Source organism: Muscardinus avellanarius (assembly GCF_963383645.1).
Source record: "Muscardinus avellanarius genome assembly, chromosome: 13".
Taxonomy (NCBI): Eukaryota; Metazoa; Chordata; class Mammalia; order Rodentia; family Gliridae; genus Muscardinus; species Muscardinus avellanarius.
The window spans coordinates 74,697,630-74,716,894 of NC_137799.1; the positions used below are offsets into that span (position 1 = coordinate 74,697,630).

Here is a 19,265-nt window from a genome sequence, read left to right on the forward strand (position 1 = left end):
GGTGGTGGCATGAGACTAAGGGGTGCAGCATTTCGGACGCCTCAAGTATGAGGAGCAGTGTGAGCCGAGACAGGAGGTGGGCCCTCGGCCCAGGTCTGGAAAGAGCGTAAATTCTCTTTGGCTGATGCACTGGGTGCATGAAGGAAAAGAACATAAATACGATTTTTTCCAATGCTGAGGATTAAACCCAAGGTCTTGCACAGGCTAGGCAAGTGCTCTAACCTAGCCCAAAAGTGCATAAATAAAATTGATATTACTTAACCACAGGCCACCTCCATGCATATATAATCCATGACACGTGAGCTTCATCTGGTTTGAATGTGCAGACTCTGTCACTCACACTGAAGATTCCCATTGTCGAGGGCCTCGATATTATGCAGTTATCTGTGCACCAAGAGCCAGACAGATGCTATGTTGACAGCATGGGTGTCTGGTTCTTTAATAAGTGGACGTTTTTGTCAAGCTATAATAATATAGTATGGAAAGTCACTGGTCAATCAGATCCTCAACCATCTGTAATGATGATCATTAGCTACCATACTACATACACCATGTACATATTATTTTAAAACCTCATAGCCTTTTATGACCTTAGTGACTATCTCCATTTGCCACTGAGACCCAGAGAGGCTCTTCACCCCGCCCCAGTCACACAGCCAGAGCAGTGATCAGAGCCCATGTCCCTCTGCTCTGATGCCATTGCTGGCTCCATGTCTTGCGTTGGGTGCCTGGACTGAATTTTGATGCTGAAGGGGCTTCCAAAGAAGTTCAAGATTTAACGCCTGGCCTTAAAGAGCGAACTGCAATATACTCTCAATATATTAACTATTTTGATGATTGTTCTTCCCAAACCAGCCTCTTGGCATGCTTTCCTCTGCCAGGAGCTGCTCACCTTTATCATCATCTGGCACAAACATCCTTGAGGCCACAGCTCTCAGGTGTCCCCAGCACCTGACCTTTTGATGGTAGGCACTGATTCTTCATCAGGGCTTACTAAACAAACTCAGCTCATCTCCCTCCCTCTCTTCCTCTTCAGTCCTCTTGCATGGTCCCCTTTTTCCTTCTCCCCTTGGCTCTTGGTGCTTTGTGACTCGCATTCCCAAGCCTAGAACAAGTTATTTTCTATTCATTCAGGTAACCTAGTGTACTAGTACATTAGTATAACCCAAGGATGGATAACATTATAAAGAAAAGAGGCATGTCTGGGCTCATGGTTCTAGAGGTTCAAGGCCAAGGGGCTTCATCTGGCAGCCTTTTTGCTGACAGAGTCCTAAGGCAGTACAGAGCATCACACAGCAAGAGACAGGAAGAGTGTGTGTGTGTCTGTGTGTGTGTGTGTGTGTGTGTGTGTGTGTGTGTCTGTCTGTCTGTCTGTCTGTCTGTCTTCTGGTCTCTATCTTCTTATCTTCTGGTCTCTATCTTCTTATCTAATCATGGAGGCTTGACCCTCATGACCATATTTAATCCTAATCATCTCCCAGAGGCACTGATTCTAAACACCATAGTTAGTTTGAATTTGTACTCTCAATACCTCATTGTGGAGATTGAATTTCAACCCAGGAACCCAAGCATATCGAACCACATCCACAGCACTAGTGCCATAATCACAAAACTGACATCCTGTCCCACTGTACAAAGTTAATTTCAATAAAGTAGAGATGGAGAGAAAGCTTCCATCATGATATTAAGGGTTGTTGGGTTTTTTTGCCTCAACTCTTGAAGAATAGATTTCTTCATTTTTTTCTAGAAATGGTATGATAGCTGATGGCTTTATTAGTGAACAAGACCAAGATTGAAGGTATTATGTCTTTGTAAGTCCCTCATTGCCATATCCAAATATTTGATTAATGAGACCCATTACATGGATCTTAGTATGGGCTTGATCCATTGATACATGAACGGGTAAGGTCTACAATAGTGTCATGTCTGAGGTACTCCTGGAACCCTCATCCCCCAGCCCATCATGTCCACTGCAACCTCTTTCTTTTCCATCATCCAAGTCTCAGCTGAATGTTGCCTCCCTCCCTGAGCATCCTACCTCAGGTGTGACCTCCTTCACTTGACTTTAATTGTGTTTGTAGCACATGTAGCACATCAGCTCTCTGATGTTGTTTTAATTATTAGTTATAGTTTTTAATATAATATAATTTATAACTATAAATCTATCTTGTTGATTTAATTATTTATTGTTTATCGACCCCATTAAGCTTTGTGAGAGCAAAGAACCTGTCCCACTTGTACCACTACAAATTCTTTCATGCCCACCCTGGCATCTAGTACCTGAGAGGCACTCAATCAATAAATTTAACAGATGGTTGAATAAATCTTATTCCCTCTAGCAATGCAGCCTTAGATATCTACAAAGGCCCATGTGTGGCCAGGACTTGTTAAATGAAAAAATTACCAGATGAGTTTGAGCATAAGACATTCTGTGTAAGTGATCTATGTATCCCCTGAAGGATATCTCTAGACAGAAGCAGTAGAGAGACAAGAGGAATTTTTCAGTTATATTCAGTACCCCCATTATGGTGCCCCCAACTCCCCTTTGTCTGCTGATTTGAGTGAGTGTTCCTTTGGGGAACAGAGATTTATTTCCAAGAAATAGGATAATATTTTATTCCTCTGACAAATCTAGAAAGCAATCCCTACAGCAAAGATATAGAATATGTAGAAACTAAATTCTAAGGCTGTGTGTGTGTGTGTGTGTGTGTGAGAGAGAGAGAGAGAGAGAGAGAGAGAGAGAGAGAGAGAGAGAGAGAAGAGAGAGAGAGAGAGAGAGAGAGGGAGGGAGGAGAGAGAGAGAGAGAGAGAGAGAGAGAGAGAGAGAGAGAGAGAGAGAGTAAATCTTTAGCTAGTTTGTGTTCAGAGTGATTTTTCAAAAAGCTGCCTAAACCCTCCTTGTCCAGGTTGTGTGTGAATTACTCAAACGGTTGTCTTAATACTCTTCTCTTCCCCTGAATGATAGCTGCAATCCATCACAGTAATCACACTCCAGATCACATGGAAAACACTCTACCTTATCATAGATTTTTCTTTTAGGATCCTAATGACACAGAACTCAGTGTGAAACTCTTGAAGCACTTTGAAAAGAAATTGCCAGCCCGGTGTGGGAGTGCATGCTTGTAATCCCAGTACTTGGGAGGCTAAGAGAGAAGAATCATGGATTTACAGCTATCCTTGGCCACTTAGTGAGACCCTACTTAAATGCCAACAAATGTCTGGCCCTCTTTTTTATTCCTCTTTGTAAAAATGCTCACAGACAGTTGATTGTCTAACCCTTCTCTCTATGAAGGTAACATCACTGATATCTTAGCTCTGTGTTCCCCAGGCCTCCTTTAATAGACTCATGATGACTAATGGTTGCCATTTATCACGGGCTCTACATATACTGGTTTGTTCCATCACACAACCACCTTGTGAGGTGGGTGACATTCCCACAGTTCTTAAATAAGGAAACAAGTCTCTAAGTGGTCAAGTGATGCACCTAAGGTCACACAGCTAGGAGTGTCAGGGCCAAACATGGCATCTGTCCTGCATCATTGTTCTCAAAGCACTGTCATCTTTGAACCTTGTAAGGCTCTTGTCAATCTGTCAACCACAACAACAAAAATTACAGCAATTTTGCTTAAAGATTTGAATTGATTTTATTTGTAATTCTAGAATCACGCAACACTTTATTCCACAAAATAAAATAATTGTTCCCATAAACTCAGCAAAAGATACTGGTTTTATAGGCAGAGAAGGGTTGAAAAAAAAGAAGCAAAGAACAAAAAAGAATCAGTCAATCCAAGAGGAAAATAACTGATTGATCAGTTTCAGGTTACATCTTGGTAAGGATTAAGTCAGAGGGGACTTTATTACCATGGTATTGACACTGGCCTGTTTGAGAAATTTGGTTGTTGTCTGTCTTGATAGAAAAGAAGGCCAGATAACAATTTAGTTTTGGTTTGGTAACATGGAACTTTAGCATGAGTGATTCCGGTTTGATTTGTCGTCTGGTCTGTTGGGGCCCTATAAAAGAGCCTCGTGTAAAACAATAGTCTGTTGTAATTTTAACTTAACAACTTTTTTATTTGCCTTATTTAAGGACATATATTTTTCTTCCTCTTAGGCTATGATTCTAGAAGTCAGCCTCCATGTCTCTCTTCCTTCTCTTTATCCCATATAAGCCTTAGCAGAATACCCTACTCATAAATAAACTAGGATCCAACCAGAGTGAGCCAAGTAAGGCCTTTAAAACTCTCGGTGATCCAGATGCATGCTATGTTAATGCGCTAATCAAAAGCTCAAAATCGCCGGGCGTGGTGGCGCACGCTTGTAATCCCCGCGCTTGGGAGGCAGAGACAGGAGGATCGCGCAGGTTCGAAGCTAGCCGCGCGTGCTGGCTTAGGAGACCCTGTTTCCAAATAAAAATGTAAAAATAGGTCTGGGAGTGTAGCCCGGAGATAGAAGGGCTTCCAGGAACCCCAGTACCACCAAAAAAAAAAAAAAAAAAAAAAAAAAAACCAAAAAACAAAAGCTCAAAATCAATGTAAAATTAGATGATGAACAAAATACCAAATTTTAAGTGAAGATAGATTTCCAACTCTGTACTTGACCTCCCTTGCCTCATCCTACTCCTGATCCTATGAGAAGCATTTAAAACTGGTTGAATGAATGGCCTTAAAATCAGTGTTTGGCTTGTACAAGGTGAATGTGTGGTTAACAGTCTAGTGAAAGGTTCCCATTCAGGACCCATCGATAAGTCAGATGAACTAAGGCCCTTGGCCTTTCCTGATGTCAGTCCGTCCATAATATATTAATTCAGCTAGAACTTCACACCCAAGCCTGGAAGAACTACCAGAGTCCAGCTTTTCCACCAACATTAGTAGCAGTCTTCCCAGTGGCAGTGATTTTCTTAGCAAAAGTTTAACTCTAAATAAAAAAACTGTTCTTGGTTGTCCAGGATTCTGAAGTTATTATAATTGCTTCATCACTTTATTATTTTCCCCTTTTTTCTTTTTGTCCTCCAAAAAATCAGAGTACACCGTTTCTTGTTATCCATAAGAGATTCATTCCAGGTCCCCTGAAGATACCCAAATCAAGGAATGCTCAAATCCCTTACATAATAGGACATAATATTCACATATAGCCTATACATATCCTTTCATATACTTTAAATCATCTGTAGACTACCTATTATACTTAAGAAAATGTAAATGCAATGTGTTTGTTTTATTGTATTATTTAGAGAACAATCACAAAGAAATATTTATGCTGTCAGCATAGACAGATTTTTTTCTTGCATATTTTGATTTTCAGTTGGTTGAATCTGTAGATATGAAACCATGGATATGGAGGGCCAACTGGAGTTGTTTTGGGAAGACATAATTATGTTAGAGATACATATGTATTTATATAATATAGCAATCTCTGTTTCCCCTACCATTCCTACCCACCCCCATCAGGGATAAGTAGACAATAGGAGATCAGTAAATATTTCTGTTTATTAATTGAAAGATTGTAGGAGATGGATGGTATGAAAAAGCATAGTATAACTTTAAACATATTAAATGTGTATCCAAAGTCATAACTATAGGTTTTGTTGTTGTTGTTGTTGTTATAGTTATTGTTGTTGCTTTTTTGCGGTACTGGGGATTGAACCCAGGGTCATTCTACCTCTGAGATACACCCCCAGCCCTCTTTTTTTTACTCTTTATTTTTAAACAGGGTTTCACTAAGTTGCAGAGGAGCTCACTAAGTAGCTGAGGCTGGCTACAAACCTGTAATCCTCCTGTCTCAGCCTCCCAATTACTGGGATTACAAGAGTTTGCCACCACACCTGGCTCTCCACTGTGTTTTATAGACAAACAAAAAGGTCAGTAGGTCAGATTTGCTTTCATGTAAGTTAAGTTCATTACTCCACAATTTTCTTTGTCCGCCTATGAAACAGTAAAGACAAGCAAATGTGGGGATTTGTAAGTAGAACACAGTTGCCCTGTAGCTCCTAATAACATGTAATAAAAATCTCAAGTCCAAGTCTACATTTGGGCAGCTTCTCTCAGCAAACAGACTCAATTACTGAACAAATCACCACTTTCTGAGGAACTTTAGTTTCTCTCCAAAGACATGTCTCCCCAAGGTCAACAGAATTAAAATGTAGAAAACAAGCTTTGAATTCACAAGCTGTCAGAGCTGTCAGCCTAACTAGAAACAGCAAGTTAGGGAAAAGAGGAGCCCTTGGTGCTGAACCAGCCCAGCATGGGGCCGAAATAGGCTGAGTCTGCAGCTGGCCAGCTCAGCCACAGCACAGGGCTGGGGCTCTGGGCCTACACTGCTGAAAAGAAGAAGCAATTTCAATGAGAAGAATCCATCTCTCTCCTGTTAATCCTAATCTCTCTGGACAACCGCAATCTAGAAACACTCAGCGGTTTTTAGCAAGGCCAGATCATTCATTCAACGAGTATCTCCTGCAGTCCTACCTATCCCGGGTACTGAGGACTCAACAGGGAACAGAGCCATAGCCCCACTCATTTGGGCATGTATCCTGGTGGGAGGTCGCTTATGATAAATAACTGAACCAGCGACATTTTGATGTGGTGGGTGGTATGAATCTTATGGAGAGAAACAGAACAGGGTAAGGGGGGCTCTTTGGCTCAGATGGGTAGGAAAAAGTCTCTAGAGAGGAAAAAGCTGGCCAGAGGTCTGAATGAGACAGGCAGCGAGTGAGGCACATGGTGAGTCTGAGGACCAGTGACAGGTGAGGAGGGGCACGTGAGAACAAGAGTAGGTCACATAGGTGCCTGGACACAGATCACATTGGTCTAGCACAAGCCACGGCAAGGATGGCATGAGGTATTGTGCAAGAAGGGGCCTGCTGTGGGTTTTGTCTTGTAAAGCTCACTCAGACTTGGGTGAAGGAAGAATGGTGTATTAGCCCTGAGAACCCAGAAGACAGGCATGACTGCACTGTGGGGCTTGCAGTTTGCCGGGGCATTATTTATTTATTTATTTATTTATTTAATTTTTTGTCTTTTGCAGTACTGGGGATGGAACCCAGGGGCGTTGGGCCTCCGAACTACATCCCCAGGCCTATTTTTCAGTCTTTATTTTTTGCAATAGGGTCTACTGAGTTGCAAAGGGCCTCGCAGTCCTCCAGTCTCAAGCCTCACGAATGCTGGAATTACAAGTGTGCGCTACCACGCCTGGCTGCTGGGGCATTTTGATAGTTTGCAAATAGACAAAGAAATAGAGGCACTTCCGATGTGCTCTGAATAAAGTGAAAGGGCATATAGGAAAGCAGGAATGGGACGCCCTGCCACCGTTAATGGTCAGATTTTCTCTGGAGAGGTGACATTGAACTGAATGCAGTATGAGGAGGAAGAGTCCACAATGCTCCGAGGAGAGACGGAGGGGAGCAGGCCAGGTGCATGGGAGAAGGGCAGAGTCCCAGAGGACGGGATGGGGTGAACTGTGCAATGGGGAGACCAGAGTGGGGAGACCAGAGCACGGTGGAGACAGAGCCAGGTGGAGACCAGTGTGCAGAGACCAGAGCACGGCAGACAGAGCCAGGCCTCAGAAGGATGTGCAGGTGATGATGAGGAATCTGGATTTTAACCTAATTGAAATGGTAGCAACTGGAGGGATTTAGGTATGGATTTTTTTTGTGGTGCTGGGGTTCCTGGAAACCCTTTTACCTCCGGGCTATACTCCCAGACCTAATACACACACACACACACACACACACACACACACACACACATATATATTTTTTTGAAACAGGGTCTCTTAAGCCTGCGCGATACTCCTGTCTGCCTCTCAAGCGCAGGGATTACAAGCGTGGTGCCACTACGCCCAGCTTGGATTCTGTTTTTAAAGTGTCATCATGGCTTCTTTGTGGAGAAAAAAATATAGAGTGAAAAATAGAAACAAACAGCCTTAGCAATCAAAGAATGAATTTAGAACCAGGCATGGTGACATATGCCTGTAATCCCTCCCAGTACTTGGGAGGCTGAAACAGGAGGATGCAGGTTCAAGGACAGCCTCTACACAACCCCATAAGGCCCTCCACAACTTAGTGAGACCCTGTTTCAGAAGTAGAAAATTAAATTGTGATGGGATGTAGCTTGGAGGTAGAATACCTCTGTTTCAATTTCCAATAACACACACACACACACACACACACACACACACACACACAGAATAGATTTTGGATATGTTCTGGAGGTAAGCCAATGGCATTCATCCATGCAGTGAATGTGGAAAGGAAGGACAGCCAAGAAGGACTTCAAGGTAATTGGCTGAGCACCTGGATAGATGATGGTGTTGTTTGTGGAGCTGGGGAAAGGTCATCTGGGGAAGGATCATAATAAGAGCAGGAAAATTCAAGAGTTCTGATTTGGACTCATTGCTTTTGAAATTCTTTTTAGAGGTTTAAAAGCAAATGCGCAGTAGACATTTCCATGTGGTATCTGGAGTTCAGAGTGGAGGTCTAGGGAAAAGACATAAATTTGGAATTGGCGGCATGGAAATGGCATCTGATGCCCAGGGCTGGATGAGATCATCTAGGAAAATAGTACAGAGAGAGAAAAAAGAGGATAAAGGACCAAGACGAGGGTTAGAGTGGAGATAAAGAGAGGTGCCAGCCCAGAGGACAAGAAGAGGTGGTCAGGTAGGCAGAAGGCCAGTCAGGAGGGAGCGAGGCCTTGTAAGCAAAAGCAGAGAGTTTCAGGTGAGAATGTCCAATCTGCTGACTGCAGACGAGAAGAAAGATGAGGACAAACCACTGGGTTTGGCAACAGGAAGGCTTTTGGTATCTTATCAGGAGCAATTGGAAAGAAATAGAGAATATATAGTTCCGAGCAGTTTTTTTAGGCCAAGGGAGTCAAGTTTCAGGACCCTTCCATGAAATTATTAGTGATTTTTCCGCTCTAGAGCACAGAAAAATATACCTACCTCCTGCACAGCTGAGCAGCTGAAAATGGCTGCCTTCTCTGGCATAGTTAACCAAAGCTTTGGTATCCTTTACCTCATCTGGATCAAAACAAAGAGTTCTGTTTCTTCGCTTGTGCTTCTAACTTTTAAAGTGTTGGGAATTGTGGAATGGCCAAATGACCTAGGCTATCATGTGCTCAATCCCTATGGAAGGAGGAAAGAAGAGCCAAGAAAAAATAGGATTCTTTTTCTTTTCTTTTTTTCATGCTGGGGTCAACCCCAAGGGCTCACACTTGCTAGGCAAACCCTCTACCATTGAACTCCTTCCCCAGCCACTGAAAAAGTAGAATTTTAGAAGCAAAATATAATCTAGGAATCTTTTAGGTACATCTTATTTAAGCTTTAAGATCCATATAACTCTTCCTCTTACCTCAGAGAATATCAAATAGATTAAGATTAGAAAAAAATAAGAAATTGGATGTTCTCCCTAATATGCAGAAGCTAGGGAGAAAATGGGTCATAGGAGGAACTCTAGACGAAGAAGGAGATACTGTAGATGAGCAAATAAGGCGACCTGAGGGGATGGAAGGGGGAAGAGGGAAATTTCCTAATGTACATGATGTACATTCACAAACATGTCAAAGTCAGTCACTAAGCCAAACAAAAGAAGGAGGGATGGGAGAAGGAACAGGGTGAGAATTGGGGAAGGGCTAATTGGGTGATGTGTGCATGTATGCCTCCACCATCTTGTATTCCATTAAGATGTATGACTACAATGCACCAATGAAAAAACTAAAAATAAATAAATAAAATATAAGAATGTTCTATAAAGCTATGTTTTAGGACAATTTAAATAGCTATATTTTGAAAATAATATTAATTTATCATTTAACTTAAAGTCTTTTTACTCACTGCTTGATCTTAAAAAGAGAAAAGAAGACTGATTATTGTATTGACAGTTATCAATGGAATCTATTTTTTTCTGGACACTTCATTTTAATGATTTATAATCTGTCCAACAAACCTGTAATTAGGTATTAGTAGTAGTAGTAGTAGTAGTAGTAGTAGTAGTAGTAGTAGTAGTAGTTCTATTTTGCAGATAACAAAATTGAGGCTTATGAGGACAAGCTGCCTGGAGTACATGCTTTCAAACATTACATCTGGGATTTGTACCCAAATTGGCTTTATTCCAAAGCCTATGTGCTTTTCTTTTCTTTTCTTTTCTTTTTTTGTGGTACTGGAGTTCCTGGAAGCCCTTCTACCTCCGGGCTACACTCCAAGACCTATTATATATATATATATATATATATATATATATATATATATATATATTTTTTTTTTTTTTTTTTTTTTTTTTTTTTTGCAAACAGGGTCTCTTAAGCCAGCAAGGCTGGCTCCGAACCAGCGCGATCCTCCTGTCTCCGCCTCCCAAGCGCGAGGATTACAAGCGTGTGACACCACGCCTGGCACCTATGTGCTTTTCAATGTGCCTGTTATTAACTGAAAAAAATAGGATTTCATTGAAAAATATCTCAATTGTTTTTTACTAAATTCTAAAAGAATACATATTCATTATTTTTTAAAAAAACATAAGTATATGGAGTACAAGTCAAATTAATTTATTATGGCATGTTTATTGACATTTAAAATTTGTATTTATAGCTGGGCATGGTGGCGCATGCTTGTAATACCCATGCTTGGGAGGCGGAGACAGGAGGATTGCGCAGGTTCGAAGTCAGCTGCGCTGGTTTAGGAGACCCTGTTTCCAAAACTAAAAAAAAAGTATAAAATAGGTCTGGGAGTGTAGCCCAGAGGCAGAATGGCTTCCACGAACCCCAGTACCACCAAAAAAACATAAAAAATAATAAAATAAATAAATAAACAAAAATTATATTTATAAAAATTACACACACATAAGCTGGACATGGTGACACATGCTTGTAATCCCAGTACTTGGGAGGCTAAAACAGGAGGATTGCAAGATTGAGGCCAGCGTTAGCAATTTAGTGAAGCCCTCAGCAACTTAGTGAGACCCTCTTTCCAAATAAAAAATAAAATAGGACTGGGGTGTAGTTCTGAGGTAGAATACCCTTGGGTTCAATCCCCAGTACCACAAAAAATAAAAAGGAAGGAAAGCAGGAAGGGAGAGAGGAAGGGAAGAAGGAAAAAATTACACATGCATATAAATATATACATTTTAAAAATAATTTGACATATAAAAGTCTCCTTTTCCCCCTCCAAATCCTAACCCACTCCTTATAAAGAACCATTACAATCAGTTCTTCTGTTATTTCTGAAAATTTATTTTCATTTAGAGGCAAAGAGAAGATGTGTGTGTATGTGGGGGGGGGCTACCTTTGGGAAATATCTTTTAAAATATAAGTATCTTTCTATCTATGTCAGATTGCTTCTGCTTCCTAAAAGAACGACATTTCCATTAGAGAACATCTAAATGGAAGAGCTGTGGCATGCTTATGCCGGAAGTTCCCCAGAGGCCTCCTTCTGGGCATATGCCTCCAGTTGACAAATGGCTCGTGTAGGGTAACACGGGCAGTGCAGAGGGATGCCAGCATCCAGCCGGCAAGAAGCCCAGTCTGGTACTTTGTCTCTACAACCTCATGCTGCAAAACAAAGCAAAATAAAACACAATGAAATCAGGAGGATGCTGAGCTACTATAACTCAAGCAAAGACAGCACCCCCAGAGCTTAACTGCAGGATAATTCATATTAGGCAAATACTTAATCATGTTTCCATCCATCTATAGGAAATATAATGAGAAGAATAAATCAATAAAACCTGCCACTGTCAAAATCACAGAGGCAAGATACTTGAGAAACGACTAACGGAGATTATAAGTTGCTTATCCAAAGACCAAGTATATCAGCTTTCCAAACCTGGAAGCCAAGTCTGAAATAAAATATTATACTAAAGATTCATTTTTATTCCAGAAAAAAAAGTGTTTTGTGGTAAACATCCTAATATATTAGGAGATACGGATTGATAGAATTTTCTATTTTATATTTCACTAAAAGTCAGGGATTAAAAGTAAATATAAACCAGGAGTGGTGGTGCACCCCTATAATCCCAGTACTTGGGAGGCTGAGATGGGAGGATCACAGGTTCAACACCAGCCTCAATAACATAGTAAGGCCCTCTACAATTCAGTGAGACCCCATTTCAAAATAAAGAATAAAATTGGGTAGGGGTGTATCTCAGAGGTAGAATGCTCCTAGGTTAAATCTCCAGTACCCCCCGCAAAAGCAAATATGTTAGGATTCAGCTTAAGAATCCTAACTTCTGTCCAGAAAACAGATTTTTTATTAGTGCATTGTATTTATACATCATAATGGGGTAAAAAAAAACAAACTTGTGTAGATATAAATGCACACATCTCCCAGCCAGCCCCCACCCAGTCCCCACCTCTCTCCCTTTCCATCCCTCCCTCCCATGCTTGGTTTGGTGGTTGACTTTAATATGAATTAGTACATCATGTGCTTTAAAGAGTTTCCCTCTCCCCACCTCCCATCCCCACAGTTAGGTTACCTTATTTGCTCCTCTATAGTATCTCCTTTTTCACCTGGAGTTCCTCCTATGACCCTTTTCACCCTAGCTTTCACATATTAGGGAAAGCATCCGATTCCTTACTTTTTGCGACTGACTAATCTCGCTTAGCATAATGTCCTCAAGATCCATTCATTTCCCTGAAAATACCACAATTGTATTTTTTTATGACTGAGTAAAATTCCATTGTGTACACATCCCACAGTTTTGTAATCCATTCACCTGTTGATGGACATCTTGGCTGGTTCCACAGTTTGGCTGATTTTGATGATCTCTAATCTATCCATATGTAAATATTTGGATGCCTTAAAGCAGCACTATACTCTTAATTTTATTTATTTACTTATTTATTTATTCATTTATTTTTGTGGTACTGGGGATCGAACCCAGGAGCATTCTTCCTCTGAGCTACACCCCCAACCCTATTTTTCTATTCTTTACTTTGAAACAGGGTCTAATTAAGTTGTGGAGGGTCTTGCGGAGTTGTTGAGGCTGCCTGTAAATCTGCAATCCTGCAATCCTCCTGTCTCAGCCTTGCCCAGTTTATAATCAACTTGAAATGGCTTTACTTTAGAAGGTTGCAAAAAGCACAGTTCTATTCTGGTGATTTGAAAATCCTTAGCTGGAAAAGTAATGCAATTTTTATCAAAGAGAATGGTTTGGGTCTCATCCAAGTAAAAAGCCCTTTTCCTTCACATATAGAGGTCTTTGGAGGTTAAAGCAGAAAAGTCACTTAGTATTAGTCACATTTTGGTAGAAATTTGACTTCACTCAAATCCTGCCTGTCTATCTCTCTACCTCATTTTCTACCACTCTCCCCCACTCTCTCTCACCCTGTGCCAGGCATGCTGATTTATTGACATCTTTCCACATACACCATGCACGCTCCTTCCTCAGGGGGTTGGGCATCCCTTTACCCTCTCTGCCTGGAGCACTCTGATTCCAAAGCCATGCCCCTCTTTTGAGTTTCTGCTCAGTTGCGACAGAGGCCTTCCCAAGTCACTCCTCATTCCCTCCTCTCTAGCCTCTAGAGAGTTTCCCTCTCCCCACCTCCCATCCCCACAGTTAGGTTACCTTATTTGCTCCTCTATAGGATCTCCTTTTTCACCTGGAGTTCCTCCTATGACCCTTTTCACCCTAGCTTTCACATATTAGGGAAAGCATCTAATTCCTTTTTGCAACTGACTAATCTCGCTAACTAATCAGGCAAATCAGTGCCTGGCGATGGCACTGAGATTCTGTATGGAGTACACTCTGTCTCTACCAAAATTATCTCCCGATCTTTTTTTGTTATTTTGGTAAGAATTACCAGAACACAGTGTTTTTATATTACAAAGCTCTAAGGAGTTTTCCCCTTTATTTTTCACTCTTATTCTTGTGTGCTTACAGAGAATTTAGAGAGAATCAAACATTGCCCTTGAATAAGTTTGCTTATTCGTTTATTTTTCTAATGGAATATAATAGTGCATAAAATAAAATTCTACTCTCATGAAACATTCTAATATAGGGAAATGGAAAAGAAACAGATAACTATGTATTCAGGCTGTGTATCCCTTATCTGAATACTTGGGGAGATAAGTGTTTCAGATTTCAGGTTATTTAATATTTCATATACATAACAAAATATCATGGTATGAGACCCAAGTCTAAACATAAAATCATTTGTTTCATATACATCTTATACACATAGTAGATAAAAATTTCATTCGGTATTTTTAGTGTGTCTACATTCTTTAAAATGATTTGGAAATTTGCTATTTTGCCCAGGCTGGCCTCAAACTCTTGTTTTGAAATGATCCTCTTGTCTAGGCTTCCTGAGTAGCCGGAACTCCAGGCCTGTGCCGCTGCACCCAGCCTGTGCCTGTGTTTGGACTGTTACCAGTCATGTGAGGGCAGATGTGGAATTTTCTGTTTGTGGCATCATGTTGGTGTTCTGAAAGCTTTGGATTTTGGACCACTCTGGGTTTCAGATTTTCAGATTTAGGACGCTCAACCTGTATAAGATATCAAATGCTATGAAAATATAAGTCAGGGTAAGAGGCTAGAGAGGAGGGAATGAGGAGTGACTTGGGAAGGCCTCTGTCGCAACTGAGCAGAAACTCAAAAGAGGGGCATGGCTTTGGAATCAGAGTGCTCCAGGCAGAGAGGGTAAAGGGATGCCCAACCCCCTGAGGAAGGAGCGTGCATGGTGTATGTGGAAAGATGTCAATAAATCAGCATGCCTGGCACAGGGTGAGAGAGAGTGGGGGAGAGTGGTAGAAAATGAGGTAGAGAGATAGACAGCCAGACCGGAGCACTGAAGGACTAACGGGATTCATTTAAGTAGAAATTTGATGACATTGAGCAAAGGAGGCACAGGGCCTGATATCCTTTTAAAAGGATAGAGCTGGCAGGTATTGGGAGTATGCTGTGAGAGAGCAAGGGCCAGCTACAGGATCCAGTTCAGACAAAAGATCAGGGGGACTTAGAAAGAATTAGCTAGAAAGCCTCGGGGCTCAGTTGTGTGGGTTGTTCTTCCTCATGGGCATCTGGCTTCTCTCAACAAGCTGGGGATTGTTAGACACGGGGATGGGGAAGCTTTCCTACAAGTCATCTGTCTTTTTCTAAATCGTATACTGGTGCTAAAAGTATATACTAGCAAGGGCTCTGGTGGGTAGTAGTAGAGATAAGGGAGAAATGGTCTTATTAAGAATATATTTGAAGGGTAAAGCTAATAGGATTTACTAATAAAGTAATGAAAAGCCATCAGTCGAGTTAGTGAATTAATCAATTCAATCAGTCAATAGCTAGCACTTCTGTTACTGGTCCCTGTTGCAGTTGGAATTCCCTAGAAGTGGAGATAAAGAAGGAGATTGATGTTCAGGAAATTTATAGGGAAGACTCTTGGGATCAAGACCTGAAGAAGGGGAAGAGAGAAAGCAGGGCTGGGCAGAGGGAGCAACTGGGTTAAGGTGCAGTCTCAGTGAAGGCCTCAGCCTACTTCATGGCCACTGTGGAGTTGGAATGGTCCTTTGTATTATTCCAGTCTTAAATAACTCTTTATATAAATAGACCTTTGTATAAGTATAAATACTTTTATATAAATATAAATTTATGTAAATATAAGCTTTATATTCCTGTGCTCAGTATCCAGAAAAGGGTACCTGATCTCTCTTTTCAGCAATAGTCTTAGCATCTGGAGGAATACCCTGGGAAAGAGATCTTTGAGTGATTCCACACAGCATCCTATGTCCCATGGAGACACTCCATCCCTATATTCTTCAACTATGATATACATACCATCATGCTTATACTTTTTTTTTTTTTTTTTTTTTTTTTTGCGGACCTAGGGATGGGACCCAGGGACATTCTACCTCTGAGCTACACCCCCAGCCCAATTTTTTATTCCTTATTTTTGAAACAGTGTCTCACTAAGTTGTGAAGGGCCTCACTAAGTAGCTGAGGCTGTCCACGAACTGCGATTCTCCTGTCTGAGCCTCCCAAATGCTGGGATTACAAGCGTGTGCCACCACACCCACTTCAAGCTTATTCATTCTTGCTTGCTCAGATAGTATTTCCACTAGACTTCTAGGCAGCAACAACAATCCATTCAAATGGCTGAGCAATGCAAGCTATTTATCTTACACATTTTAGCATAAAAGTTACCCGTGCCCCTGCCTTCAACAAGGTTTGTGTGTACATGGGTTTAAAAAAGTGCATATAAGAAAAGATTAATAGATTTGGGGCTCTTCAATCTGACAAGGATCTTTGGAGCCAGCCACTGACTTGTACGATCTTTACATGCGTTTAGTATGTATGGATCTTTTAGTTTGCTGAAGCAAGTGAAAAAGTTAACCCGGAAATGCAGCAGCTCTTTGGGATAATGTAGGAAAATAGCTTTAGACTTCCAAACTTTCAGTGTAGCTCTGATAGGCCCACCTGACTGTGTGACCCACCAGTCTGGTGTTTCTCTAGTTACAGCCCTTCATTGAGATGTTACTGAAAAGGCACCTTCATGTACATTTCCATCCAGGTCTGAATGCGCTGAGCCATATGATCTTATACAAGGCACTTAGCCTAAGTCTTATTTTCAGTATCTGTAAGAAGAAGAGCACCCCCTACTCTATTCTAGGCTCTTCTGGCTTGGGCAGGCGCAAATATAAAACATAAAGCATGATGCAATTTTGAGCGGTTGCAAAATCACAAAGAGACTCAGAGCTAAGTTTGATGGTTTTGACATCTTAAAAGTATGAGAGAATATAAAAGGAGGGAAAATGTTTATTTTAGTTAACTTGTAAATTAGGTAAAGAACTATTTTATGATTATCCTGAGTACACATATAAGGCAACCTATAGTCAGAGGTTTAGCCTAGAGCTGAGGGTCAGGGGAACAGAATTTACTAAACAGACATAGCATACTCTTTCTAAAACATATTAAGACAAATTTAAATACATACATGTATATATGTATGTATGCATGTATATTTGGTGTTTGTGTATGTTACTAGATATTGAACCTAGGGGCATTCTACATTTGAGCTACACCCCAGTCCTATTTTATTTTTTTATTTTGAAACTACATTACTGAGGCTGGCCTTGAACCTGCGATCCTTCTGTCTCAGCCCCTCCAGTACTGAGATTACAGATGAGCCCCACCATGCTTAGCTATGTGTGTATATATAATATATAAATTATATATATACATATTACATATATTCATACATATATGATTTTTAATTGACACATAGATAAGTGTACTCCTAGATCAATAGACCAATGTTCCCTAAAATTGGTACAAATGGCTAGTTCAGGTAGTACCTTGAACAAGAAAAAAATTAAGATATATATTTAGTTTAATCTGTATTAGAACTATTTTATTTATTTATTTATTTATTATTTTTGTTGGTACTGGGGGTGGAATCCAGGGGCTTTCTACCTTCGAGCTATACTCCCAAATCTATTTTATATTTTATTTGGAAACAGGGTCTCACTAAGTTGCTGAGAGCCTCACTAAGTAGCTGAGGCTGGCTTCAAACCTGTGCCATCCTCCTGTCTCAGCCTCCCAAGCACTGGGATTACAAGCGTGTGCCACTACGCCTGGCTTAGAACTATATAGTAAGTTAAAACTTAGATCTCATGAACATTATTGCTTAGAATTCTGCTATGTTTTTAAAAGAAAAACATTATAGAAGAACTTTTATTAAGGAAATTTGTGAAAGAAAAGTAAATATATAGCTGATATAGGATTTGTAAAAATTTAACTATATGATTATTTACTTTTTCTTTTATAAATTACTTTAATAAGTATTTTTTTAATTTGCTTAAAGGGCTGAAGTTTGGAAAAACACTGGATACGCAACACAAAGCAATTAAAGTTCCTAGAATAATATAGAGACATACAGGGGGTGTGGATGTGTATGTGTTATTGGGGATCAAACCCAGGGTCATTCTACCTCCATGCTGTACCCCCAGCCCTTTATATATTTTTGTTTGATGGTACTGGGGTTCCTGGAAACCCCTCTATGTCTGGGCTACACTCCCAGACATATTTTATACTTTTTATTTGGAAACAGGGTCTCTTAAGCCAGCACAGCTGGCTTAGAACCTGAACAATCCTCCTGTCTCCACCTCCCAAGCGTGGAGATTACAAACTATGCCACCATGTCCAGCCCTTCATATATATATTTTTTTAAACAAGGTTCTGTTAGGTTGCTGAGAGTCTTGCTAAGTTGCTAACACTTAATAATAATAATCAAAAATAATTTAATAATAATCAAATCAGTGATTCTTCTGTTTCAATCTCCCAAGTACTGGGATGACAGGCATCACCTTACCCGGCCCGAGTTAGATTAGCCGTCTCAACATTTAGGATCACTTGTAAGGTCAGCAGTGGAATATGTAGAATCCAGTTGTATTAGTGAACACACAACAAATTAAATTGTCACCCAGAGTCTTTGTAAACGAGTCAGTGGAGAACATGTATAGATGAGGTAGAGAACGAAAGAGCTGAGGAGGCAGACGGGATACATTGAGGCAACCCAGGAAGTTACTTCCACCCCTAGGCTGGCTGGACAAAAAGAAAATGCAGTGTTGGAGCACGTGTGCCAAGGCCACTGCAAAACTGGAATCACACCAGAGCCATGGAGCCATGAAATCACGCTGGAGCCATGGAAGGAGATGCAGCCACAGCTCAGGTCACACCAGACAGGGACAAGGAGAAATATCCACGCTTCTCCCTCCACACAACTCTCCAAACTACCCCCTCCAGCACATCCCATTGGCTGAACCCCACCTGGGAAATGCAACCCCGTAAGGTACGGAGCAGGGGAAGGGAAGAGCAGGCACCAGGAAGTAATTATGGAAGGGCCCATAGAACCAGAATGCAGAGTATACATTCTACAGACAGGATAGGATCCACAATTAATTGGAACGAGCAGGACATGGTGGAAAGATCGTGTGTACTTGCCAAAGAAATAAGCTGGAATCGTCCCTAGACTCAGCCTTTGAGTCCCGTGGATAGGAGCTTGTGTGTATTTCACAGATGTTCCATCTCTCGGGTGGCATTTCATTTCCAGAAACTCCATTCCATTTCCACTCACACCACACGGTTTTATTCCTGATGTCCCCGTTTTGTTTTGTTTTCCTGTTACCATAGTTGTTATTTTAATGGTGAAGTTAAAGAGCCACATACTGGTAGCAATTATACTTATAACTGCCACAGGTACTTTAAGTGTTTTTCCATGCATAGGACAACATTTTTAGGCAGCTATTACTTCCACCTGCTTTTCTGACTAATGTATGTTAACATAAGC

General features: G+C 40.8%; 1 protein-coding gene across 1 annotated transcript in view; it reads left to right on the forward strand.

The window, feature by feature from the left end:
• Positions 1 to 19,265, forward strand: part of MAMDC2 (MAM domain containing 2) — a gene marked incomplete at both ends in the record, with an annotated part of 178,369 nt that overhangs the window by 16,594 nt on the left and 142,510 nt on the right. The gene's annotated exons all lie outside the window — the stretch shown is intronic.